Here is a 25,784-nt window from a genome sequence, read left to right as displayed (position 1 = left end):
CTGGAATCCTTTTATTGTCTGCAAGCCGCATGCATCTTTCGTTATTTGTCTCCATGCCTGGATAAAATTCGCCAAATCTCCCCCTACTCTTAGAAGGGAAGAAGGGATAACACTTAACGCAAGAAGATGCTGTTGAAGATCCTCTACCGCTTTGATGCCTGAAGAGTCTGCCTCTAGTTGGGTAGAAATTAGCAAATCGGGTTTAGTCCTGAAATTGTCCTTGCCTGGAGCCTTGTTCTCTGAAAGTGGTGAGTGGTTGAGTATGGCCCGATAAGCAACCCCTGCCTCGACCGGCCCGAGAAAAATCGTGAGGAAAACACTCTCTTCATTGAAGATTGTGCCTTATCCCCAGGAAGTGAAAGTGTTTACGAACTTCTCTTATTCCAGCACGCACTTCAGAGTCAGCCAGATCTCCTAGCTTAGGGTCCACTTTTATTAACAGTGAACGACGACGTTCTGTAGAGAAAGCACAGTTTGTGTTCCTTAAAAAAATATTAGCACGCTGTGCCCACACTGAGAGGACATCAGGAGAAATTAATGCATCAGAAGACTTAGCATCTTCAGCCATATCAAGGAATTTTGTTAAAGGGCCTAGGACATCCAGAAATTTATCTTGACATGATCTCCCTGATCTGTCAATTCAATTTTTAGGATCTTTTATAAACTTTTGCAAGAATGTGGACATCCTGGGGTCCAACTCAGAAGTTATAGCGACTTTGTCTGCTAAGGAAAGACGAGGGCATTCAGCTCTGAGGCAGATACGGGATTCTTTCTTTATCGGTTTCCGAATGTGCCGTGCCACATAAAATCGCTACGTTCTCGAACGGGGCCCATTCAGAAAACCTAGGATGGACAATTTTATCTGAATCTAACATAGCAGAAATTGCGGGAGAGGAGATGTTAAGAGCAGGCTAAGAAAAGGAAGGAAGCCATGGTCTGGATGGACTGGCATTGTCATCCTGATCTTCAGAGGAATCAGTATATTGCAGGTTTGGGGAATGGGACCTTGTTGTATCTATGAAAAAGGGAAGGGTCTGCGAGGGAAATTAGGGAATTTTTGACACAATCAAAAACATCTTGTTCAACACCTGCTACGCGAGGACGCCTAGCTGGAGTTGCGTCCACAGCAGGGAAAGAATCATTAGAGGCAGGAGGGACTAAGGGAGTGAGATTAGAGGCTGTCTATTTTCTGCACTCACGTGCTACTTGTTGAGACAGCCTGTCCTCAAGATGACCTATTGCTACCGAAACTGATCTGTAGATAGATGCATCAACAGCGTCAAAAAAACTCCTCATCATCATTAAGGTCCACAATATTATGTATGAGGGTTGATTATAATTAAATTAAGTTAAATTAAATTGGGCAGATATATAATCAAGAGGCTGTGTGTCAGCATATATCTTTAAGAGTGTAAATTCACTCAATACGTCAAAGGGCTACAGCCAGGGACACTTCACCCCGGTGCACAATATATTTAAAAGGGGTTCAATATATATAATATATAAATATATCATTTGCCTGGGAGCATGTCCCACAATAGGCTAATAAGGCAAAATACAGACCCAATAGGGTATAAAAAGAATAAACAATACAGACCCCTTAAATCAAAAATGGGGCGTTCAGAATGCTATAATGAAGTACAGACCCTTATTTCAATAAGGGCATCTCTCTTCAGGCAGACTGAGCAGAACGCACTGAGAGAAGGCATAGAGCTTCGTGTTGTATTGTGAGAAAACTGAAGCTGCGCGTCTCCCTCAGCGCATCCGTTATCGTGCAAGCGTTCTAAACGAGCGCCATTTGGCGGTCGATAGCACCTCACTGAAAGTGCACCAAAAGAAAAACGTTTGCAAAGGATGCAATAAAATAATTGTAACAACAATAATGAAAAGAAGATTAGAAACAACAAACAACACAAACAAACTAGAGTAGAAGGAAACGTCAACTTATCTCGGCTGCAAGTAGCGAAGAAAGAGGAGGAGGAGACACAAACAATGGACTATGATATGGACTGCTTGTTCCTGATTGGTTCTAAATACATGTTTTTATTGGTTTTTAACGTACTCCAATACCCAAGCTGTCATTGGAGTAGTAGTTTTATTGTTGAATGTTCGGCTGCTAATAAATAAAGTGGAGAAAAATATGCATAATCCTCGCCTCCGGTCCAAACATAGAATTGATTGAAGAAAGGTAGTGCAAGGGTAAGGAAGTACTTGGTGGAAGAGTTTAGGGAAGAGGTGGTGGAGGAGGCAAGTTCAGGAGGGTGAAGATAGAGCTTGTAGTATAAGGGGCCAATGGAAAGGCGGGTAGGACTGTTCTGAAGTGCTGTTGCAGTTGTCATGTGGTGACGTCTGTCTATTCTTTGGAGGTTGTATATCTATCCTCTTGTATGTGATTGGAGAAGGGTGAATTTACAAAAACAGAGGAAGCAAGTAAGAGAGGAAAAATGTAAGAAAATAAAACAAATGTCTATGGTAAGAAAGATAGTGAGAAATGGCATTACAGAAACTGAGAAACATAGGTGCAAAGGGTTAACAGTATAGCCAGACAGTAGAGAAAGAAAACCAAAACAAAAAAAAAGAAAAAGGAAAGACATAGAAAGGTAAATGACACTTCTAGAAAAAAAGAAAGACACAGAAAGAAATTGAGTGATTGAACTAAAATCTCACATAGTGGGAAATGGGATAAATTAGAGAAACTCACAAAAAGGGAAAGAATAGAAAGGAAAACAGGAGCTTGCATGAAGGTATGAACTAGAAAAAGAGAAACAGTAAAAGAGACTTGAAGAAAGAGGAAGCCACAGAAATGATAACAGAGAGACCCAAAAAATGTTAAGACATATTAACAAAATGAGAAGACTGGTAAAAAAGAAAGGATAGAAAAAGTTCCCTAAAAGGTTAATGTGATTCATAGAAAAAGGAATAATAAGTCAAATCAACAGAAAAACAAAGGCCACATTATGAAATGAAATGAATCATAATACAAAAAGGAATGTAAGAGAGACCTACAGGGACCCACAGATTGAGCAAAATACACCACGATCCTTGCCACATTGTTTCCCACAGCCTCCCTTCACACAATAAGCCTGTCACAGAAAAGAGAACTGTGGCGAGCACCACAGATCAAATGTAAAGTGAGAAGAAACGGAGTCCGACCTTCTATAAGCAATAAAGAGAGGAAAAATAATTATCAAAGTTGCCATTATCCACACTGTTTGGCAATTAACAGGCTGTACAGATTTCTGACAAAGCAGGCACCTACCCACCTTTTATGGCTTAAATTTTCGAAAATAGCTCTCTCTGAGGGCTTCAGAGAGGCATGCTCTCAGTGCAGCAGGCATCTCCTAGAATACAGAAAAAAATAACTATACATTATAAATGACAAGTTTCACAACTCTCTGGCGTATTAGGTGGATGGATAGTTAACTAGATAACGCCTACACTGATTAAACAGACAAAGAATTGCACAGATATGTGTCTTCTGGGTGTTATTGAATCTCACAACAAATGAAAGATATGCTATAGTAAGAGCTGACTAATTAAAAAAAAAAAAAATTAAAAAAAGGCCAAACTACCAATATAACTTGTGCAGTCCTTGGCCTGTAATTCTCTGTAAACAAGAAAACATACATTCAAAGAGAGATACAAACTGTGGTCTAGCTGATCTGCCCCCACCACTTCTCTGGATGCACACACAAAAGTTTCACACGGAATACCAGGAAAAGGGGTGTGAAATCAGTCTGTGTTATTTGGTATCTTCCACCCAGAGTCATAAGCCTGCAAACACAAGGATATTTTACCACTATGCTCACTCCAAAAACGAATAAGACTGCAGCTGAAAATTATCACTGTAGTCACTGAAGATTTCAAGACCAACTTTCTCTTCTTCATTCTAAAACCTTTCTAAAGTTGAGCATGACTATTCTAGCCCATTCTGGGCGACCAACTCAGGCAGGAAGCGAGTCACAGTAACCAATGAGGCTTAACAGGACCATTACCTTGCAGTCGAAGTAGTCACTAATCCAGTTACATGCTCTATATATGAACATATTGAGTAGTCCTGATGTAAGGGATAGAGGCTGCTGGAGATGCTCAAGGATATTGATCCAGTGACTGGCAACTTTCTGGGGCTACCCTTAGCTCCACAAACACAGTGAGGCGACTTTAGCCAAAGAGGTCCATGTCCCCTGAAGAATAGCTGAAACCCAGGCAAAAACCAGTTGCCATTGGTCTATTGGTCTCAGGTTTCATCAAAAAGCTGCCCCTTCAACTGAGGCTAGTGTCCGTCTTGGGTGACAGAACTGCACTCCGACATCTCTCCCAGGTCCAACTAACTCACATGCAAATTTTGAGTGACAAAACTCTGTCTCCCAGGCTTCTCTCTGCGATCAGTGGCGGTCAACACGCTATGACAGGCTTATTCAGCGTTTGTGGCCCTGTAACAGGAAGTCTGCCAAGTAACTCTTGGAGTCACTTCTAGGGATGGGGAGGACTTTTCCTCGAGCAGTGCACCACAAGCACTGTCCTGTTTTTGCTAGCCAAAGGATCAGTCCAGTCTTTGGTGCAGTCTCTCTTTGTCGGATCCAGGGAACAGCAATTCTCTCTATTGCAGACATGATCTGAGGTCTGGGTGAGAGGGGTGCTACTTTTAACACCAGAACTTGACTTTTTTGGATGTGTGGTTCAATGGGCTACTCCACACGCCTGATGAAAACATCCTGTCAAATGTCCCAGTATGCAATATTCTGCCCACTCCCAAGATGCCAGACCCCTTCTCCCAGTGTGTGGAGTTTGGTAGCCCATGCGTGAGGTGTGGCTTCCTGAGGGAAACACACCCTAGGAACAGTCGTTTGGCAACTGTTTCCTCCTCTCTTTCCCAGACTTTTTAATATACATCATTCTGCCTCAGGAGTCACTACGCATGCCTTAGGGGTGAGACATATAGTCAAAAGGAAAGCCTGAACTTTGTCATTAGCTCAAATTGCAAAGTTTAGTTAGCAGCCCAATAACTGTTCTGCTAACAATGGCAGGCTAGGACTCTTGCTTTGCTTTGTCACACCTGTGTTGGCACAATAAGTGCTGCAGTCCACAAGGGACACTACCTTACAGACCTGGAGTATCCCTGGAACAATATACTATAAACCACCAGGTATGTTAACATATCAATTGTGGGTGAGCCAATCATGTATACACGTTTTAAGGATCAGACTATTTGCACTGAGAACTGTTGGTAGGTCTCAATGTACTCACAAGAGTCGAAAGACCAGCAGCATCACTCAAAACCTTGGAGGTGATCATGTAAAAAGAGACATTCCCTTATCCCCAATGAAGAACCTACTTTGTAAATAAACCCCCCTTACTTGTGACCGACCCTTCACGAGAACAGCCTCAGGTGCTGGGCCCACCGACAATTGCTACGAACTTCCAAGAAGGTATTTCCAGTCTCCTCTTAACCTCCTCCCAGTCATTCAAACTGGGCTAAAGGATTTGTTTATTCTCCAAGATCTTCATTGGACTAGCTTCATTGTTTTCCAATGAAACAGGACTAATGGGTGTGGTGTGGTGTTCAAATTGTTGTGGTATCCAAAGTCTCAATAATGCACAATCAGGCACCTGCTTGTGAAATGCATCCCTCACCCAGGTTCCTAGTTTGGCTACACAAGTCTACTGCTCTCTGGAACTTACATACCAAATCATCTTGTAAACCAGACCATATTGACTTATTCAATTTATAAAAGCGAGCTGTAGTTAATAACAAGGACGGCAACTGCTTCTTACGAATGGCCACAATGCATCATAATGTCAGTCAAATCAATCACAATTTTCTCATATGTCCCAAAACCAGATATTTCGATTGACCTGTTCTTGGATCACAACCTCTTCAGTTTCTCAGTAGCAGGTGAGCTCACCTCCAATAACGCCAGCCTCTGCCTGCAAATCTAGCGTCTCTTTGTACAGAAACCAGCACTACATCAATATGAACTCCTTTCTCTGCACTCTTTCATGTGCAGAAGTACCACATAGCAGCTATCCATAATAAATGATAAAAATAAGTAAATAAATATAAATGAATGCAAGCAAGACCACTACCCTCGACCAAGTGACATTCCATTTCATGAAATGCCAAAGAAGCACACTGTTAAGGCAGAGAAGTAAAGCAATTTAACCTCCATAATGCATTCAATGTCCCATACATTAACAGGGATGGAACTGAACTGTTGGTTACAAAGATAAGCCCTCTTCCACATTCTTGTGTCCAAAGCAGACAAATCCGCTAAAGAAATATTCAGGATACATAATGAACTTGCTGTAACCAAAACAAGGTGACCCACAGCTCAACAAGTCACAGCTCCAAACAGACACTCTGCAAGGTAACATCACAGCTATCACTTCATCCAACTAGCCAACAGTCTTGAAATAGCAATAGGCATTTCAGCGTGGAGCAGAACGACCTTTTCAGTAGCATTTCGTCATGGTTCGACATGCAGTGACAGTAAGGGCCAATTCTGGTCAATATTAGAGGAGAGGTACCCAGTGCATTAGACTATGGTCATGTTTGTACACTGGTCATCTATCTGCAAGTGTCATTTGACATACTTACCCATCTAAAATGTCCAAGGGACAGTTTAACGTGCACCTTGTTTCTGTCTGCCTGGTGTTAACAGCTAACACACTCAACCATTTCACATTTAAAGGTTCCTAACAGACCACTGTTGCCCCAAAACCTTACTCATGCCTTCAGACATTTTAACTGTAACACTCAAACACGTGCAACAGTGTTCATCAAACTTGTGGTTCAAGGCACAGGATGGAGCATTTGAAAAAGATCCAAAACTGGATGAATCAGCACATGATATACATAAAAGTCTTTGGATTCAGGAAAACTGGCCTCATTTCCATTTGATTGGCTGTTTTTCCTGGGCTCTCACAGTCTCATTACCTATCAATGATTATAGACCAAACAACAACATCAAAAATGGCACCTGCCATCTTTGTGTCCTTTGATTAATGATGCTGCTGCTCTGGCTCTCAATAGATCTCTCTTGTACATGTAGTGGAAACTTCCACAACTGATTAAAAGCAATGGAGTTTATAAAGGAGTGCCAATCAATTAAAGAGTCAACCCTCAAAGAGTGCAAAATCATGTCATTCACCTCAATATGAGCCTGAAGTGCCCAGAAAATTCTCATGTGCACTGATGCCACTCCGCAGACTTCTGAGTCAGCAATGGGTCAATTTCAAGACCCGATATCACATGTATATGAACCTCTAGAGTAGGGTGCTATACTACATGTCTAGCTGATAATGCCACACTACCCCGTTCAGATCAGTCAGTCCTCTTGACGGGATGCAAATATTATAGGGTGCAGAGTGCTTTGCATTCCGGACTCATTGCCTCTGACACTCACTTTCTCTATCCCATCATCTCAAAGCAGAGCATCAGACTGAGGAAAGCACTGTAAATACATCTAAACCACGAGGCCTCTGAATTAGTAATTAAATAACATTTTCCCCAGGCATGGAACCACCTTGAGAAAATGCAAACTCTCACTGTGCTATCATTGCTGCCTTATCTCTTCTATAAACTGTTTCGCAGTAGGCTGATAAGAAGGCTAAGAAGAGTTTTTTTGTTTTGTTTTTTGACTGCACACAGTTGCTTACGGTATGTATGTAGGAAAATGAACTAAAACTAGTGTGTGATACCACAATGGTAATTTGAGCAAACTTGCCAAAAATCAGTGTTACAAATTTGGCACCTTCTTAATAGTGACTCTTTTAATAACACAAAAATCATTTTCTTTCAAAATGGCAAAATAAATCTAAAAGAGGGTGAGCACCTACATAGAGGGTGTTTGTGACATACCCTGGCTAGGAATGAGGTTCCTGCTAGCCCAGGGTGAGCATGTCTGCCAACTAGAAACCCAATTTCTAATAAAAATGTCGCTCTGGGCTACAATACATTTTTAAGGCCAAGCATGAGTTCATTTACAAACCTACAGCACTAACCTAGGAGTCAATGCTGTGCTCAAAATGCTTTTTTTGGTAGGACATAACACCAACAAGACTCACAAATACAGAAATATGGAACAGAGGATACCGGAAACTGACCAAAAAGTGGATGGAAGACTTTGTTGTGATGAAAATAGAATGATTCATAAACTTGAATGAGTGAAAAAAGAGGCTAAAACAGAGCATAAAGTGTTTTGCTTTAACAAGGAGGTAAATCCCTCAGTTATTGACATACAATTCTCACCCATCTGGAATGTGTTACCTGTATTTTTTTAAGTGCACTGTAGGGATGTTGTATAGCTATTTTAGCCATATTTTAGACCCGTTATTATATCAAACTAGGCCTGCCGTTGTGCTCTTTAGCCCAGTCACATTTTATTCAGCATTGCTTTTTCTAGCATTAGCCACATTTGTGGTATTGTTTTATTTTTCTCTATCTAGTTGTTCTTTCGCGTAGGAAAGCATTACTTTCTTAGCAGGGCATTCATTTCACTTTGTGACTTTCTCAAGGCTGCAGTCAGATAGGGTTGCCGGCAAAAGTGGTACACTATGTCTCCAACATTCACAGAAACATGCATTTTCCTAGGTGGGGACGCTTTCTTAGAATGTCAATTTTTTAAAATTATACAAACACTCCCTTTTCCCATACACATTTGAAGGAGATTCCAGCCAAATGACCATGACTGCATGCTGATTGCCTTCGCTACAGCTGCTTGCTTAGACCTACCGACTCCCTGGCCTATATGGGAAAGGTGTCTCTCTAGACTACAGACTTCCTAGCTCAGGTATGGGGGATGTCATCTTCCCAGGGGGGAACCCTGAAGAGCAGATTAGGCTTATTATGCTGTGCGCCCACATATCTTAAGTAGGGAAGAAATATATATGACTTCTAAAGACAGTATGGTGGGACTGTTTTTATGTTTCACTCTCCTTGTCACAATCTTGCTCTTATTGTGTTTTATCATCCTAGTTATTGCAATATGTGCCATTCTATCCAAGAAGCAGTTACTTCAATAAACCCTTACTGAACTATATTCTGCCTCTGTTTGTCTTTGCCTGTGTGAGACTACTGTAAGTGAGAGAAAGGGACGAGATCTGATCAACCATGATTCCCCTGAGGAGTCTTTCTTGTGATGCGCCCGGTTGCCACAATCATCCCTACTCTTGGGCAGAGATGAAGCGCTGCTAGTTGCAATCTATGCAATTCTGCCGCCCACATCCAGTAGCCTCATTAAAATAATGAGAACGTACGCGATAGGGGTTAGCCGTTTCTTGGCATTTTATGTGTTTATAGTTAACAGGAGACTTGCCGATTGATGCAATGCTGCAATTCATCAGTGTGTCTGTGTGCTCTCTCACCTTTATCCCAATGTTAGTTTTAGTTATGATGATTTACGGGCACCACTCAATGGCCTTTTTACAAACTTCTGCTACCCTTTCTCTACTTGTTAATGGAAAACAGATTACAGTTTCAGCACTCATTTATCTGAGAGGAGGCACTCCTTGTTTTCAGTAACTAATCAGAATTATTGCAAAACATACTTTGGCTGCTGCTGAGTCCTGTTCTAGATTTCTTTGGGTGAAGACAACACACAGCCAGTGCTCACATTGCACCAAGAGAACCACAGTCTTTATCAGCAATTGGCGCAATTTAAGTTGTTCGTTTAGATAGCTGCAAATGTTTGCCGTGGGAGTGCAATTATGATTCTCACATTTCTTCCACCCTCAAAGCAATGTAATTTTTAAGAGAGAAAATGTGACCAAGCTTTGAACTTGTGGGTGCTAAGTTTATGCTTAAACAGGTGTTACACATTATTTGGCATTCCTATGCATATTCAAAACCTCTCAAGTGGGCTGAGGCCTTACTATGCATCTTGTTTTTCACAAGACTGCAAGAGACCAGTGAGCAGATATTGGAGCTACTCTGTCAGGAAGATGCAAAAACTACTGTCTGCATTCCAAATTCTTCAACTTTGTTCAAACGAAAGTCCATTAGAAACAGCCATTTAGCGCGCAAGACTGGAGAAAAAGACATAAAAACTGTAACCCTGCCACCATTACAAAGGTCTAAGAAGAATTAACAGGTTTTAATTTACTCTGCAAAACCTCATCAGGGAGTAAATTATCTTCAGTTGAGTCCAGGAACTAAAGTACCTTTTATGATCCCTCAACAGGGCATTCTGTTAAACTAACAACTCAGAGACAACAGTTCCTTTACCAGGAATGGTGGCTGACAAGGATGATATTGACTCAGCAGCTTCTCAAACGGCCAAAGAAATTACTGAGGGATTTAGCTGGTATAAGAAACCAAGGAAGATTTTGTAATCTATGTGGGGTGAAATTAAACCTCTTTATCATGTGTTGGTCATATGCCCAGGAGTAAAAGTAGTTTGTAAGACATACTTGAAGTCTGTGATACTGTGGGAAGCAATTTCTACTACAAATGATGTAAGAAAATTAGTATTAGCTCCTTCTTACCCCGCTGATGTTTACACGTTTTTAGGAAAAAGTTAATTACTACTTTTTCTTTTTTTTAAGTATGTATAGATTTAATATCCCGTATAATACTGAATTTTTCTATTTACCTATTTCTGCAGGTTAACTTATTTACTATTGGTGGTCTAATGTTTTCATGCATAATTTAATTATAGACTTCATAATCATTTTTTTTTAAATAAACACAGAAACACATGGGTGTGCCTTTGTCTCCCTCAGTTCCAAAAATGTTTAATCCTATTTGTAGGAAGCTGCCTCTGCATATACTATCTCAAAGTGAGAGATAGTGTGCACAGAGTCCAGGGATTCCCCCTAGAGGTTGATCATGGCAATAATAAATAATACTAATGCTCTATTTGTGGTAGTGTGGTCGAGAAGTTAGACTTATCAGAGGGTAGTGTTAAGCATTTGCTGTACACACACAGGCAATAAATGAGAACACACACTCAAAGACTTAACTCCAGGCAAATAGGTTTTTATACAGAAAAATATTTTCTTAATTTATTTTAGAACCACAATATTCAGATATCAAGTAAGTACGTACATTGTAAGGTACCTGGCATAGGTAAATATAGAACTTAAATAAAAACAGTACACAGTGTAGCATAAAATGTCAATAAGCTATTTTAAAAGTGGACACAGTGCAAAATTCAACAGTTCCGGGTGTAGGTAAGTAAAGGTTAGTTTGTCAGGTAAGTAAAGCACTTACAAGTTCAGTCACCGGGGCATAGGGAACCCACCATTGGGGGTTCAAGATATCCCCAAACAGACAACACCAGCAGCACTGGGCCGGTCAGGTGCAGAGGTCAAAGAGGGGCCCAAATAACATAGGCGCCTATGGCGACTAGGGGTGCTCTGGTTCCAGTCTGCTAGCAGGTAAGTACCTGCACCCTCGGGGAGCAGACCAGGGGGGTTTTATAGAGCACTGGGGGGAGGGGGTCCCAAACAGGCACACAAAATACACCCTCAGCCGCACAGGGGCGGCCGGGTGCAGTGTGCAAACAAAGCGTCGGGTTTGTGACTGAAATCAATGTAGGGACCCGGGGGTCACTCTGGCGATGCAGGCAGGGAACAGGGGGGCTTCTCGGGCCAGTCACTGAGTGGGCAAAGATGAGGGCCGCCTGCTGCTCACTCCTGCACCAGTAGTTGGTTCCTCTCGGGCCTGGGGGCTGCAGTGCTTCTTCCAGGCGTCGGGCTCTTTGTTACCGTTGTGGTCAGGGGATCCTCTGGATTCTCTCTGCAGGCATTGCCGTGGGGGTGCAGGGAGGTCATCTTAGGGACAGCGTCGTCTGGGGGTCCTCGCTGCAGTGTTGGTTTCTCTGGTCACGGGCTGGGGGCGTCGGGTGCAGAGTGTTGAGGACACACGCTTTAGGAGGAGTTGGTTTCCTCTTGGTTGTTTTGGACAGAGCAGCTGTCCACATGAGTTTCTTGGTCCTTTGGGTTGCAGGGCAGTCCTCTGAGTCGGCATAGGTCGCTGGTCCCACTGGATGTGTTGCTCTTGCAGATTCTTTGAATCTGGAGACAGGCCGGTAGGGCTGGGGCCAAAGCAGTTGTCGTCTCCTTCTCTGCCAGGTTTTCAGGTCAGCAGTCCTCCTTAGGTGTCAGGAATCAAATTTCTGGGTTCAGGGTCACCCCTAAATACTAGATTTACAGGTGTGCTTAAGGCTGGAGGGCAGTAGCCAATGGCTACTGTCCCGGAGGGTGGCTACAACCTCCTTGTGCCTACTCCCTTTGGGGAGGGGGGCACATTCCTAATCCTATTGTGCTAAATCTTCCATGCCAAGATGGAGGATTTTCTAAGGAAGGGGTCACCTCAGCTCTGGACACCTTAGTGCTGTCCAGGCTGGAGGGTGATTCCTCCTTGTTTTTCTCATTATCTCCTCCAGACTTGCCACCAAAAGTGGGGGCTGGCATCTCCACTAGCTGGAGTGCCCTGGGGCGTTGTAACACCAGGCTTGAGCCTTTGAGGCTCACCGCCAGGTGTTACAGTTCCTGCAAAGGGGGTCGGGAGGGGGGGAGGCACCTCCACCCAGGACAGGCTTTGTTCCTGGTCACAGAGTGCACAAAGGTACACACCCCATGTGGCCAGAAACCCATCTCTCAGTGGCAGGCTGGCACAGACCAGTCAGTTTTGCACTGAAGGATTGTGTAAAATACAGGGGGCATCTCTAAGATGCCCTCTGTGTGCATTTTGTAATAAATCCAGCACTGGCATCAGTGTGGGTTTACTATTCTGAGAAGTTTGATACCAAACTTCCCAGTAATCAGAGTGGCCATTATGGAGCTGTGGAGTTTTTTTTAACAAACTCCCAGTCCATATACTTAATATGGCCACACTGTACTTAAAAAGTCTAGGAATGGAGTTAGACACTGTAGGGGCATATTGCTCGTGCAACAATGCCCTCACCTGTGGTATAGTGCACCCTTCCTTAGGGCTTTAAGGCCTAATAGAGGGGTGATTTACCTATGCCACATGCAGTATTTTTTGTGTATGGCATCCTGAGGGGGATGCCATGTCGATTTTGCCTTTTTCTCCCCACCAACACACACAATCTGCAATGGCAGTGTGCACATGTTAGGTGAGGGGTCCCTCAGAGTAACACATGCTGCAGCCCTTAGGGACCTTACCTGGTCACAGGGCCCTTGGTACCACTGGTACCTTTTACAGGGGCACTTATCTGTGTGCCAGGGTTGTGCCAATTGTGGAAACAATGGTACATTTTTAGTGAAAGAACACTGGTGCTGGGGCCTAGTTATCAGGATCCCAGCACACTTCTAAGTCAAGTCAGCATCAATATCAGGCAAAACGTGGGGGGGGGGGGGGGGGAGGAGTAACTGCAGCAAGGAGCCATTTTCCTACACTATTTCTGCAAGTGTAACTCTGTGTTGGACCACTTCATTTTGAAGTGTCATTGTAACATCACCACTGCAGCACACTGGACTTGTCTTCCTCAATGTCAGTCTTGACAAGTATCTGAGCCCACCTTAGATACATGACTGGATTAAAATTGTAGGATTTAATTTCATTTGGGGGATTACAATTGTGGTTACCATTGCACAGCTGTGACATGGACAGGAAGATCAAACTCCTGGTCCAGTCAACAAAACTCAAAAACCATTTTCCATTTCACCAAGTCTAAAGTAATGTATTCACTGTTAGCATCACTGCAATTCCACTAAATCATGGTTTTAGGTAAGAGTTAACTATCTGATCAGGGCTCTTTGATATTTTTTTGGTTCTTCTTAAAATGATTATACACTTTCATAACCCTATGCAAATCCACTTAATATGGAGGTTTTAATACAAAGCACTATGGATTCAAAACCATATGCAGCACTTGAGGACACTGAATTTGAAGCAAATGATAACAAACATGTATTTTGTTTCCATCAGTACAATGACTGCTTTCTGAATCTTGCAAATGCTTCCTTTGAAATCTAAAGATATACTGAATGCGAACTCTGCTTAACATACATATTAAACCTTATTTCAGAAAGATGTTTTTACAAAAGTACAACACTTCACAAAATAATGGTTGATCATCTTCTTACATACAGGAACCGGAAGCGTCTTGATAAGAAACAAAAATTATGTATTCACCTACCATTACTAGTCATACTTCACGTCAGGCTAGACATTTAGAGAGGAGTCAATCTCTTCAGACAGGCCTGGAGTTAGGAGGTTCGACGGGTGCAAGGTTCTCACACACTTTTCTCTAATTTCAAGCATTGTTACAAATTAATGTTTTCTAATCAATATTGTCCATTCGACTACATGCTTAGGTTTTAAAATGGTTGGAGATATGAATTTAGTAGTGTCTCAAAAAAGTATTCTCACTTGCCTGACTAGCCTTGGAAAAGGGGCCTCCAGAGAACAAAATGAAGGAATTGGTTAAGGTTGGGACTGTTCCCAACAGCACATTGTACTTGCAGAGAATCAGTATGTTGGCAAATAGCAAGGAATGAATGATATAAAGGGTTAGGAGCAGGTCATGATCCATTAGCATGCCAGCCAAGGCAACCCTCAGATAACCTTCAGTTTTCGTCACTAATTATTCTTGTGGGACATTCTGTCCACTATAAGCAGAAAACAGTTCATGGGTACTATAGTACTAGTTTTCTTACAGGACCCATTTCTTCTAGGAAATAAAATCAAGAGCTGATTAGTTCTCCACTTATGAAATTATTTAACTGGAAATGCACATACACATAGAAGCAAGCAATAAGTCGCACTGGAGAAATGCTTCTTCTGCAACACACGTTTTCTTATTAATAATATGCAGGTTCTTGCACAACAAATTACACCACTTCTGATTCCTCCAACTTCAAAATATGAAAAGGGATACATCTTTTCTCAGAGCAGAACAGCTACAAACAATGGAGTGACTGAATTATTTTGAGCCATACAGTGCCTCAAAGCACATAGAATTTAGTAAATGACTAAGCCTTGTTTAGAACATATATTGTTAAAGACTATCAATGCACATGGTTTACAAAGAAGTGTTCTACAACCTACTTTGTGCACAAAAAATTCCTAGTTTGTGGATTTGTTTAATTTTTTCTGCTCGCTTATCAAATAAAGGGGTTGTTCAAAAGTAGACTGTTTGGCTTGCTAACAGAAATTATATCATCCATATATCTATAGTTATTGGATATCACCTTACCAATTAAACGTTTGTACTAGAAGATAAACCTGTGTTGATTAGCAGTGATGTCAGAAATAATTCCAATGGGGAACGCTCTGAAATGGGGCAAAATTGCCATATTCAGAATGTGACTTTGAAGAAGCGGAAAAAAAAACAGGAATACAGTGTATACTGAAGGTTGTTTCTCAGGATATCTGTAGGAAAGTACCATCTTGCCTGGCATGTTACCCCCATATTTCACTGTATATATGCTGTTTTAGTCTATGTGTCACTGGGACCCTGGCAGGCAGGGCTCCAGTGCTCATAAGTATGTGCCCTGTATGTGTTCCCTGTGTGATGCCTAACTGTCTCACTGAGGCTCTGCTAACCAGAACCTCAGTGGTTATGCTCTCTCTGCTTTCCAAATTTGTCACTAACAGGCTAGTGACTAAATTTACCAATTCACATTAGCATACTGGTACACCCATATAATTCCCTTGTATATGGTACTGAGGTACCCAGGGTATTGGGGTTCCAGGAGATCCCTATGCACTGCAGCATTTCTTTTGCCACCCATAGGGAGCTCTGACAATTCTTACACAGGCCTGCCACTGCAGCCTGCATGAAATAACATCCACGTTATTTCACAGCCATTTACCACTGCACATAAGTAACTTATAAGTCACCTATATGTCTAACCTTCACCTGGTGAAGGATGGCTGCAAAGTTACTTAGTGTGTGGGCACCCTAGCACTAGCCAAGGTGCCCCCACATTGTTCAGGGCAAATTCCCCAGACTTTGTGAGTGCGGGGACACCATTACACATGTGCACTATACATAGGTCACTACCTGTACAGAGTCACAATGGTAACTCCGAACATGGCCATGTAACATGTCTAAGATCATGGAATTGTCACCCCAATACCATTCTGGTATTGGGGTGACAATTCCATGATCCCCCGGGTCTCTAGCACAGAACCTGGGTACTGCCAAACTGCCTTTCCGGGGTCTCCACTGCAGCTGATGCTACTGCCAAGCCCTCAGACAGGTTTCTTCCCTCCTGGGGTCCAGGCAGCCCTGGCCCAGGAAGGCAGAACAACCCTCTCCCTTTGGAAATAGGTGTGAAGGACTGGGGAGGAGTAGCCTCCCCCAGCCTCTGGAGATGCTTTGATGGGCACAGATGGTGCCCATCTCTGCATAAGCCAGTCTACACGGGTTCAGGGATCCCCCAGCCCTGCTCTGGTGCGAAACTGGACAAAGGAAAGGGGAGTGACCACTCCCCTGACCAGTACCTCCCAGGGGAGGTGCCCAGAGCTCTTCCAGTGTGTCCCAGACCTCTGCCATCTTGGAAACAGAGGTGTTGGGGGCACACTTGACTGCTCTGAGTGGCCAGTGCCAGCAGGTGACGTCAGAGGCTCCTTCTGATAGGCTCTTACCTCTCTTGGTAGCCAATCCTCCTAACTTAGTAGCCAAACCTCCTTTTCAGGCTATTTAGGGTCTCTGCTTTGGGGAATTCTTTAGATAACGAATGCAAGAGCTCACCAGAGTTCATCTGAATCTCCCTCTTCACCTTCTACCAAGGATTGATCGCTGACTGCTCCAGGACGCCTGCAAAACCGCTACAAAGTAGTGCCGGCTTTCTCGACTGTTTCCTAGTGATGCATGCTCTGGGGGTAGCCTGCCTTCACCCTGCACTAGAAGCTCCGAAGAAATCTCCTGTGGGTCAACGGAATCTTCCCCCTGCTAACGCAGGCACCAAAAGACTGCATCACTGGTCCTCTGGGTCCCCTCTCATCCTGACGAGCGTGGTCCCTGGAACTCAGCAACACTGTCCAAGTGACTCCCACAGTCCAGTGACTCTTCAGTCCAAGTTTGGTGGAGGTAAGTCCTTGCCTCCCCACGCTAGACTGCAAAGCTGTGCACTGCGTGATTTGCAGCTGCTCCGGCTCCTGTGCACTCTTCCAGGATTTCCTTCGTGCACAGGCAAGCCTAGGTCCCTGGCACTCCATCCTGCAGTGCACAACCTTCTGAGTTGTCCTCCGGCGTCGTGGGACTCCCTTTTGTGACTTTGCGTGGACTCCGGTTCACTTTTCTTCTAAGTGCCTGTTGGGGTACTTCTGCGGGTGCTGCCTGCTTCTGTGAGGGCTCTCTGAATTGCTCAGCGCCCCCTCTGTCTCCTCCTCCAAGTGGCGACATCCTGGTCCCTCCTGGGCCACAGCAGCACCCAAAAACCTCTACTGCGACCCTTGCAGCTAGCAAGGCTTGTTTGCGGTCTTTCTGCGTGGGAACACCTCTGCAAGCTTCATCGCGACGTAGGACATCCGTCCTCCAAAGGAGAAGTTCCTAGTCCTCTTCTTTCTTGCAGAACTCCAAGCTTCTTTCAACCGGTGGCAGCTTCCTTGCACCTTCAGCTGGCATTTCCTGGGCTCTTGCCCCCTCTCGACACTGTTGTGACTATTGGACTTGGTCCCCTTGTCTTACAGGTACTCAGGTCCTGAAATCCGTTGTCAGTGCATTGCTGGTGTTTGTTCTTCCTGCAGAATCCCCCTATCATGACTTCTGTGCTCTCTAGGGGTAGTAGGTGTACTTTACTCCTACTTTTCAGGGTCTTGGTGTGTTTTTTTTTTCTAACCCTCACTGTTTACTTACAGTCCCAGTGACCCTCTACAAGCTCACATAGGTCTGGGGTCAATTTGTGGTTCGCATTCCAGTTTTGGAGTATATGGTTTGTGTTGCCCCTATACCTATGTGTTCCTGTTGCAACCTATTGTAATTCTACACTGTTTGCATTACTTTTCTTGCCATTACTTACCTAACTTTGGTTTGTGTACCTATAACTTGTGTATATATATTACCTTCTTACTGAGGGTACTCACTGAGATACTTTTGGCATGTCATAAAAATAAAGTACATTTATTTTTAGTAACTCTGTGTATTGTATTTTCTTATGAAATTGTGCATATGACACCAGTGGTATAGTAGGAGCTTTGCATGTCTCCTAGTTCAGCCTAAGCTGCTTTGCCATAGCTACCTTCTATCCGCCTAAGCTGCTAGAAACACCTCTTCTACACTAATAAGGGATAACTGGACCTGGCACAAGGTGTAAGTACCTCTGGTACCCACTACAAGCCAGGCCAGCCTCCTACATTTGGTTGTGCAGCGGTGGGATAAGTACTTGTAACTACTTACCACTTTGTCATTGTGTACTTTTCATAGGAGAATCATATACAAAACAGTTCAGTGTATGTACACTTAACCAAAATGTTTTGCTTTTCTTCTCTCAAACTTTTTACAAAGTTCTGAAAAGTTTCCTAAAACTTCTAAAAGTTTTCTAAAAGTTAGAAAAAGTTATTTTCTCTGTTGTTTAAAAAGTTCTGAAACTTTTTCTTCCTTCTCACTATCTCTAAACCTTTTGCTATCATGTCTGTGGTAGATTCAGCTCTTAAAACTGTCAATACAACTTATGACAATTTGAATTACAAGAGCCTAAGGAGTCTCTGCTTAGATAGAGGTTTAGTGATAGGAAAGAACCCTACAAAAGAGTTTCTGTTTAACATGCTTATTGTAAATGATGAGTCCCAAGCAGGCCCATCAGATGAGAGGTTAATAGAAGGTTCCCATTCTGACTCAGGGGAACACCTTGAGGAAGGTGGGGAGGGTTCTGAACAGGGTCTGCCCCTTAGCAGGACACCCAGTAGTGTTGGTAGTAATGGAGGTTCCCATCACAGTAGGGAAGGCTTTATTCCTAGAGGCCAAGTTTCTAGGGTTCAGTCAGTTAGGGACAGATCCCCCTCTGTAGTTTCCAACTTGTCTTCTGTGTCAAAGCATTCCCAACCCACCCTGAGGATAACTTGATAGAAAGGGAACTCCAAAAGTTGAGGGTTGAAGAGACCAGACTGAAGCTTAAACAGCAACAGCTTGCCTTAGATAGGGAATCCCTAGACCTGGAGAAGCAAAGACAGGGGTTGGGGTTAGGACCCCATGGTGGCAGCAGCAGTATTCCTGATAGTAATCCTGTTAGAGAGCATGATTCCAGGAATCTGCACAAGATAGTCCCCCCTTACAAGGAGGGGGTGACATCAACAAGTAGTTTGCTGCACTTGAGAGGGCCTGTATGGTACTGGGGGTCCCTCAAAGGCAGTGGGCTGCTATATTGTGGCTATCTTTCACTGGAAAGGGCAGGGATAGGCTCCTTACTGTTAGAGAAAGTGAAGCTAACAATTTCACAGTATTGAAGGATGCACTCTTGGATGGATTTGGCTTAACCACTGAACAATACAGGATTAAGTTCAGAGACACCAGAAAAGAGTCCTCTCTAGACTGGACAGACTTTGTGGACTGTTCAGTGAAGGCCTTGGAGGGGTGGTTACATGGCAGTAAAGTATCTGACTATGAAAGCCTGTATAATCTTATTCTGAGAGAGCATATTCTGAATAACTGTGTGTCTGACTTGTTACACCAATACCTAGTGGACTCGGATCTGACCTCTCCCCAAGAATTGGGAAAGAAGGCAGACAAGTGGGTCAGAACAAGGGTGAACAGAAAAGTTCATACAGGGAGTGACAAGGATGGCAAGAAGAAGGATGGTAAGTCTTCTCACAAGGGTGGAGACAAAAGTAAAACTGAGTCTTCATCAGGCCCACAAAAATCCTCTGTTGGGGGTGGTGGGTCCAAATCCTCTTCCAATAATCAACCTAAAAAGCCTTGGTGTTATTTGTGTAAAGTCAAAGGCCACTGGGCAACTGATTCCAGTTGTCGAAAGAAAAACACCAAACCTCCCACTACCACAACCCCTGCTGCAAATTCTAGTGCCCCTATTTTCTGCTAAACCATGCGAATGGTTTGATTTATCTTCCTACTAATAAAACTTGCTGCGGTCTTTAAATTAGTGTGGTCCTAGAATAACCGTTCTCACTGATCGCTGAAAAAATGACTGTTCTCTGAAAGTAAAACATCAAACTAGGAGCCTGATCTATGGCTTGATGCCACATTTAGAAAGAACTACCAGCCCAGTGGTCGTCTCTGTATATTTAAAGAAGCTGCTGTCACTGCAGTTCCTTTTAATGTACGAAATGTGTGGTGGACAGCTGTTTGTTTTGACAGCAGTTCACCCAACTTTTCAAAAGGTTTTGTTTTTCAGAAACAAACTCCCAAAGCAGGAGTTACTTTCTGAAAAACAAAACACCAATGAGCCCCACACCCTGGGAGAAGACTCCCAGGGTCTGGGATTCATTACTGTTTTTTCTGACCCTCACGACCAAATTTTACCAAGCAGTGATGGACAAGATAAAAAAAATAAGACATTACACTATCCATCCTAAGGAAGGTGGAGGCTGTTTTGTCATTCCTGTGACGGCCCTTACCCCACTGGGCCTTCAGAGAAAGCTTTCAATCAAAAGAGCTAAATGGGGCTCCGTTGAAGGAAAGCTGTTGATCCAACAGACTCTAAAGACTCTAAGGCAGGTGGACTTACTGTGGGTCAGACAGGGTACTCTGTTGCTTACCTCTGCGATGGAGTACCTTGTCTGCCAAACTTTAGATCACTCTGTAAGTGTTTTGGCCTTTGATAAACTTGAAAAAGTGTTACTTCTAATGAAACAGGATATTGTTCTGAATTCTTCAGCAGACATTTATACTTGACAGTACTCTGAAACAGCTATTAATTTTGCAGATTAATTCAACTCATTTTGCCAATCTGTTCTTGTTGTTGGGAACGGGCTTAAAAAATAACTGGAATCTCTACATCTTTCATGAATATTGGCACTGGTGTTCATCAGGCTATTCAACCACCTTTAGCTGTATTAGCTGGATAATTAGAGCAATAACTGTTTATTTCCCGGACTCAGACCTTTTTATGTCTGGCAAAGGCAAGCTCTTTAGTCCAACACACACAGCATGGTCGTAGGGCCAGCTCTTTTAAATCATTGGTTTGCTTAGGTGAGCCCCAATCAGTAAATGGCTTGCAACATTGTCTACCAAATCATGTATCAAAACAGAGGAGTATTTTAGGATCATCATCAAGCCGTTGGCTATCTGGGTAAATCCTTTTGCCCTCTTGGAATTGCTTGCATTATAAAGTTTTAAAACTATTTAACATCTGAAAAAGTACCAGTTTGCATGGTTCATTTACAGACATTTAGATTTTGTTGTGTGCTAGAAAAAAACCTTTTTTTACATCCCCCCAGGCTGTTAGATAAATCCTCTCACTTTGAAGTCACAGAAAGAAAACTAAACACCAAGCTCCTTGAGAAGAAACCATTTGACCACTGTCTTTAATGCAAAGCAAATTTGCTAAGATAAGAACAACATTTATAGACCTTTTAACAGAAAGCGAGGGTTCGTGGGAGATTACAGTAAACAAGCTATGCTCCATAGGAGAGATTAACTCAAGCTAGACAGTCTAAAACAAATAAAACCGGCAAATGCAAAGCAAGCAACTCTAAGTAACAAAACAAACACTGCAAGCTAGAAGCAGTCTTAAGCAACCAAGCCACAAAAAGTATCCAGCCATAAAGGAATTTTCCCACCAAGAGTCAACATTTTCAACAAGACCTTGTCCAGCAGCTATCGGACTATCTGGAGCCCTCTTCTGTCACAGCCTGCTTACACCCCTGAGGATTTTTTACTTCGACCCTTGAGGCAAAGTCCAAAGATAAGACTTTTCACCAGGACGAACTTCGTCCATCTGTATAATCCGCTCCCCTTCGTGGTCACCTTTAAATCTTACTCATGTCCTGGTTGAGTGCAACCAGATGACTGGGGTTTGCGTTTAAAACTTTTTGCCACTATTGTGAAGCTTTAAATTTTAAACATTTCTATCTTTGGTTCTGCTTATTGAATTTTTGTTGTTTTGGTGGTGTGTTTTTATTATAGTTTTCTCTGTTTTGCTAAATTGGTTTGGGATTTTTCATTTATGCATTTAATTTGGTAAGATCTCCATATGTCCACACAGTGGTATGGCTATGGAAACCAGCAAGCCTACCCTCAAGGTCACTCCAAACCAGTTTTAAGGCATCCCTCCCAATACTGGGTGTAGCATGGAGCCAAGCTGACAGATATGAAGATAAAGGGAGGCTGGCCTATGTGTGAATTACATAGCTAGTGACAGTGCAGATACCCTTTGAAGCTCAGGAAGGGGTCGGGCACAGGCCCCTAGGCCATCCTGTTTAAGTAGGAATTACACCACCCCGCCTCCCCCCAACACCCAAGCCACTTGTTCTTGGTCTGCTAAAAATGAACATCTCACCACAGGGGAGCCACTTAACAGACAGAGGATACTGGGAACTAGAAGCAATGCACATCTGGCTTAAGAGGAAAATGACAGCTTTATAAAAATGTAATTTTGAAAATAGGAATATTAAAATCTGACTTTACCATTATGTCATATTTTAAGTTATCATTAAAAAGAGTCCTTGAATTATTTTTCTAGCTGAATAAGTAGTTGCTTTAATGTAATCCAGAGTTTCCCTATGGAAGTGCCAGCCTTGCTACAATGAAAAACAATGTAATGGGGGTTTTACTACTAGGGCATGTAAAACATTAAATATACATGTTTTTAAATAGCATGTACCCTATCCTGCGGGTATTCAGGAACTATCTTAGGGGTGATTTATAAGTACTAAAAAATAAGGTTTAGGCCTGGCCAAAGATTTATTTTGCACGGTTGATATGGCAGTTTTGAACTGCACTACAGGCTGCAATGGCAGGCATGGGGCATGTTTTACAGTGTTAACTTAGTGAGTGACACAAGGTGTCCTGCAGCCTAATTGTCGCATAAGTTACAGGCCCTAGTTACCCACAGTACTATAAAACTAGGGACTTGTATCTAAATGACATATGCCGATTAGACGTACGCCACTTTTACCTTCTTTAAAAGGGAAAGCACAAGTACTTTACTGCTGGTTAGCACGAGTAAGGTGTGTGTAGTCCAATGCCAAACAAAAAGAAGGTTAGGTAAGAAGGCAAAAATCCGGTGGAATACCACAAATGGTCATTTCCAACATTTCAAAATATGTCCACCCCACCCTCAGCAGAAAGCAGGGAAAACTACCCACCATCATGGAAGTTTTTAATGCTAAGACTGAAAAACATGGAAAGACCATCAGCACTGGAGTGGTCAGTCCCAAGTCAATGTTCGACCGTAAAGTCCGTTACGTGCAGGGAGGTGGACAACCAACAGTTTTATATCCTCATCCATCTGAGGGGTCCGTGGTCTGTCTGAATGCGGAGGTGAGTCCCAAACAGATATGGTCTCAACTTCTTCAGGGCCCAGACTATAGAAAATACTTTCCTCTAAACTGCACAACACCTCTGTTCCCTGGAAAGCAGCCTCCTGCTGATGAAGGCTAAAGGTTGGTCCAAGCCCTCACCGTTCAGCTGTGATATGAAAGCCCCATTGCCTTGCTCTGAAGCATATGTCTGAATCAGAAATTCCTTTGAGAAGTTGGGTACCTTGAGCACTGGTGCTGTGCACAGGGCCTCCTTCAGAGCACCATAGACCTTCTTGCACACCTCCATCCAGGTCATCTTCTTGGACGTCATCTCAGTTAAAAGGAGAATATGGCGCCATATGCCTTCCCAAGTCTCCTGCAGTTCCCAGAAGGGTCTCACTTCTGTCTGGGTCTTGAGAGGCTCCTCAGCCATATTGGTCTGTATCTTGGGCTAGAGAGGCTAAACACTTGCCTCCAGCGATTTGGTGACCTAAGTAAACAACTGATACTATTCCTATCTGCCACTCACTGACCTTTATAATCGGACTAGCCCTTTGCAGGCCCTGAGGCACTTCCCGGAGTTGGTGAAGGCGCACATTGCAGCTGGAGCTGAAAACAGCAATGTCATTCAAGTAGGCCACAGTTGAGTATTCCAGTCCGGCCACGACCAAGATTAATAACCTCTAGAAAGTGGCAGGGGCATATTGTGATCTGCCAATATCCTTATTTCAAGTCAAAGATACTGACGTTTAGCCCTCAACCATCAATGAACTTATAAGCTATGAAGACTAGGCAAGCATCAGTCTTTGTGACTGTAGTGACACCCCTGTAATCAACACAGACCCTAAATTCTGGGGTGGTGGCCAGCAGGGCAGCTTTGGGTACCAGTGCCACTGAACTGGACCAGGGGCTACAGGAGGGCTAAAGCACCCCCAAATCTAGCATACTGGCTGCCTCATCCTTGAAGTTGGCTCTCACTTTGTCAGCCTGTAGATTTTATTCTTGACAGACATGCTGTCCTCCATATCTACATCGTGAACTCACCAATCACTGAACCCTAGGCTATGGGAAAAGGGAGGCAAACTGCCCCAACAAGAACCAGCTCTTGAGTAAGGGTAGGATAGAGGACAACGCCTTCCACTGACACATCTTGCTATATGGGTTCTCCCAATAGGTCCACCAGGTAGACGACCTCCCCTTTTCGTTCCTCACATCATACAGGGATTTGAACTTTAATAAAATATCTGCTCGTCCATGGGACAGGTTGCTTCGTAAATCTACTTGTTCCTCTGGTGTCATGTAGTGCGGCAACTAATTATGGCACAAATCTCATTATGTAGGAGCTCTGATAATAGCCTCTCTGATTATACGAGACCAATACTATAGTAGGGCTTGAATACTTGCAATTTCAATCCCTACTATAGCAATTTCCTTATTCTGTCACCTTTCCGCAGAACTACATAATGGGGCTGATGGAAGCAGTAAGCAATAGTTCCAGGGCTGGAATGTCTGAGTCTGCAAACCCACTAACTAGCATGTTTTAAGGATTGTCACCAGCTCTTCTCTAATCTTTTCCCATAATGAGAAAGGCTGGAAACTTACTCATGACATTCGAGGAAGTAGAAGATCTTCCAGGGTTGGGGAAAAAAGTGGCTGGAGGGAAACTGAACTTGTAAACGCTCAATAGATTTTCACATTGAGAAAATCCACACATGCATATTTGCCAGTGCTAAAATACAGTTCAAAAAGATTTTCTAGAAGTAGAATTTCCTGGTTTACTTCTGTAAGTTCTTGTGAATTCATGAAAGCCCCTAATTCAAAGACATACAACATGGGTGCACTTTTGTGACTTTCTTTAAGAATTGGGTCCCTAATTAGGTTTGGCGTTAAAAAAATAATTTTTTTAAATTAAACTTCTATTTCTCTCTATAAGGTGGCTTTATTGTGAGTGACCACATTCTGCTCTTCCACAAGGAGCATATCGGTACACAAAGTCGTTTTTTTCAGTGCCAAGAACTACTGTAGCAATCAGTGGTGTAATGAAACTGGAGAGGCCCCACCTGGAAAAAACACGGAGGGCCTTCAGCCTCCAGACTCACTAAGGGCAGGTGCTGTTCTCAGGGGGGCTGCAGGACATTTGTTACACCACTGGTGGCAATGCGTGCTTTTTGAGGCCAAAAAGTTTTTTTCCTTTTTGCCAGTGTTTGTTACAATGGTGAGAGCCTGCCAGCTCCCACAACAATAAAGTGTTACAAAAGCCATGTCAAAACAAGACACATATTGACGAAACCCAAAGTCTCACAAAAAGTGTTGGATCAGTTGACTTTGCCAGTGCTTGTTTAATTTTACGCTTGTCATAATATTGTTGAAAATAGTTACACTGATTTTCTATTACCCTAATAATGAAGGAGGCATTTCATTAACGAACCATAAATACAAGTTAGAA

At 43.0% G+C, this 25,784-nt stretch overlaps 1 protein-coding gene across 7 annotated transcripts in view; it reads right to left on the bottom strand.

Annotated features, from left to right (window-relative positions):
- The window catches only part of SUPT20H (SPT20 homolog, SAGA complex component), a 566,651-nt gene that overhangs the window by 488,453 nt on the left and 52,414 nt on the right, over positions 1-25,784 (bottom strand). For all 7 annotated transcript variants that reach the window (XM_069205513.1, XM_069205509.1, XM_069205512.1 and 4 more), the window contains one exon: positions 3,264-3,341. The gene's annotated coding sequence lies outside the window, so the exon portion shown is untranslated. The remainder of the gene's footprint in view (positions 1-3,263; positions 3,342-25,784) is intronic.

This window comes from Pleurodeles waltl, chromosome 8 (assembly GCF_031143425.1).
Source record: "Pleurodeles waltl isolate 20211129_DDA chromosome 8, aPleWal1.hap1.20221129, whole genome shotgun sequence".
NCBI lineage: Eukaryota > Metazoa > Chordata > Amphibia > Caudata > Salamandridae > Pleurodeles > Pleurodeles waltl.
The sequence above is the reverse complement of the archived record's forward strand: the minus strand, read 5'-3'. Positions and strand labels throughout refer to the sequence as shown.